Here is a 2,650-nt window from a genome sequence, read left to right on the forward strand (position 1 = left end):
CTGATACAGGCCATGGTATTTGCAATCGCTTGTTATGCATCAGAGAGTTGGACAATGACTAGGGAGGACAGAAGGAGAGTGGATACTTTTGAGCTGTGGTGCTGGAGAAGGGTACTGAATGTACCCTGGACTGCCAGGACTGCCAGTTGTACATAGGGTCACTATTAATCACAGGCACATAACAAAAGTATTCGCTTGCTCTGTTCACACAACAGCCTCTTTCTCTAGGTTTAGGTTTTGCATGAGCACAATTAAGTGCTCCCATTCTTCTCATTGTTAGCCATAGTTTGTTATGATCCACATAATCAGATGTCTTTGTATAGTCAATAAAACATAAATACACGTTCTTCTAGTATTCTTCACTACTTTCAGCCAGGATCTATGTGGCACAACAGTGTATCCCTGGTGTTACGTCCTCTTCTAAACCCTGCCTGAATTTCTGGCAGTATCTATGAGTCGTTTTTTAATTATCTCAAGCTGTATTTTGCTTGCATGTGATATTAATATTGTTTGATAGTTACCACATTCTGTTGGATCACCTTAGGAATAGGAACAAATATTTGTGCTAAAAAGTACAAATATGAGACCTCCCAGCTCGACTGGCAGTGGCGGCATTTTCTAATTTTAAATGTCAAAGATATGACAGTTACCTGCAGTCATGTGGCACTCGGCCAGCATTAAGAAACAAAGCAGTTATCAGATACCAGTGTCACACAGGAACAAGCCATTCATTGGAGGGTTACAGGGAGACATCCACCAAATTCACAAGCAAGTAGCCTCATTTCCCATTGGTCCCTACCCTGGAGAAGTTGCCAGAATCCAAAACAATGAAATCAGCATGGAGATAGACCTTCAAGATTGACATATCAGTGGTGGAAATGTCGGCTCCAGGACCTTACCAGGCAGCTGCAGGGCCACCTCCTGTGCCCACTGCACTCCCATCCTATGAAGAGACTCTTGGTGGCCACTACCCAACACCCCCAGTGCCCACGCCTGGTCTCAGGTTCCAATGGGAAGGGCATGAACCCTCCTGGTTACTACACCCAGCTGGTGCCAGTCCCCAACACCAATGCCACTGTGCAGACTGTGTATGTGTAGCAGCCCACCTTGGTTTTCGACCACCCAGTCCAGATGCGCTGTCCTTCCTGCCACAAGATGATTGTGATGCGGCTGTTCTACAACGTCTGGGCTCTCACCTGCAGGAGTCTGCCTGCTGGGGTGTGTGTCGGGCTGCTGCCTCATCCCCTTCTGCGTGGACGCCTTGCAGGACGTGGACCACTATTGGCGAACTACAAAGCACTGCTGGGCACCTACAAGCACCTGTAGGCCTCAGAGGGAGGAGCAGGCAGCAGGCAATGCAGGAAGTCCTTTTCTTCATCTCTTGCCCAGTTTCGCCCTGGTGCCATGCATGGGGGGCTAGGGGTGTCTTATCTCTCCAGGTGTCCATTGTCAAAAGTCACACACCACCAACCCTAGACATTGCTGCTTGGAGGTGTGAATCGGACATGCAAAGTCATTCTCTGCACGTGTGGTGTTCAGGACCTGGCCACCGGGACCCCAGCTCATCCATCTCTTTAACGGAATATCCGACCTCTGCAGGGGCAGCTCCTTGCTCTGCCTCAGTGGCCCCCTCTGGCAGTGGCCTCAAGCTGAAAAGCCACAGTTACCTTACCTTTTGATACTCTTCTGGCCCCATGGGGCTGGAATCTGCCAGCCTGGGGTGCCCGCTGTCTTAGCTATGCCATCCCATCCTCGAGGACACAAATCTTGCCTTACAAACTTCAAGGGCCTGCCTTTGATCATGTCCATAGCTGGCTTTTCATTAATACACCAATTCACTTAAAAAGAAAACCACCCCAAACTGTTAAACACAAGGGAGCTCTGGTGGCCTAGTGGCAAGAAGCTGTGCTGCAATCCCAAAAGTGCATGGTTTGAATCCACCAGATGCGCCACTGGAGAAGGAGGGACAATCTCCTCCTGTGCCTTTAGGATCTAATTTGATGGTACGTGGGGTTGGGGGTGGGGGTGATAGTGTTTAGCACAAAATCTGGAAAGGACTAGGTGATACATAAATTTTGACTACTACTGTGGGTGTTGCTATTCTATCCACCCCTACACACCGGTTTCTCCTCCTCCTCCTCCTTTTCCTCCTCTTCTTTTTTTGCCCTCCTAACATTTTTTCCTGTTTATATTTTTAATAAAATTTTTATTTTATACTGGTTTGCTTACAAAGTTCCTATACATTGTTTTTCACACCAGATTTTTTCCCATTTCCTTTATCCACCACCCCTTCCTCTACCCATCATAATGTGAAAACCTATGATTATCCCCCTGCTCATCCTCACCCCTCTGCTCCTACCCTCCCTACCCTCTTGGATCCTCATACACGTTTTACTAGTCTATTTCTACAATAATGGCCTTATACAGTATTTGTCCTTATGGGACTGAGTTCACTTAGCAAAATGTTCTCAAGTCCATCCCAAGTTAGGTAGAAATTCTCAAAATCATTGCTCCTATATGCTGCATAGTATTCCATTGTGTGAATGTGCCATAATTTCTCAATCCTTTTGATTTTAGTTAGACATTTGGGATGTTCCCATGTTCTAGCAAATAATGCTGCTATGAACCTTGGTCTAAAAGTGTCCATCTG

The 2,650-nt window shown here is 46.8% G+C and overlaps 1 pseudogene; it reads left to right on the forward strand.

The window, feature by feature from the left end:
- The first annotated feature begins 878 nt into the window (after nt 1-878).
- Nucleotides 879-1,326, forward strand: LOC102872587 (annotated as a pseudogene).
- The last annotated feature ends 1,324 nt before the right edge of the window (nt 1,327-2,650 follow it).

This window comes from Elephantulus edwardii, unplaced genomic scaffold (genome assembly GCF_000299155.1).
Source record: "Elephantulus edwardii isolate Elephantulus edwardi_28Jun2011 unplaced genomic scaffold, EleEdw1.0 scaffold00095, whole genome shotgun sequence".
Lineage (NCBI taxonomy): Eukaryota > Metazoa > Chordata > Mammalia > Macroscelidea > Macroscelididae > Elephantulus > Elephantulus edwardii.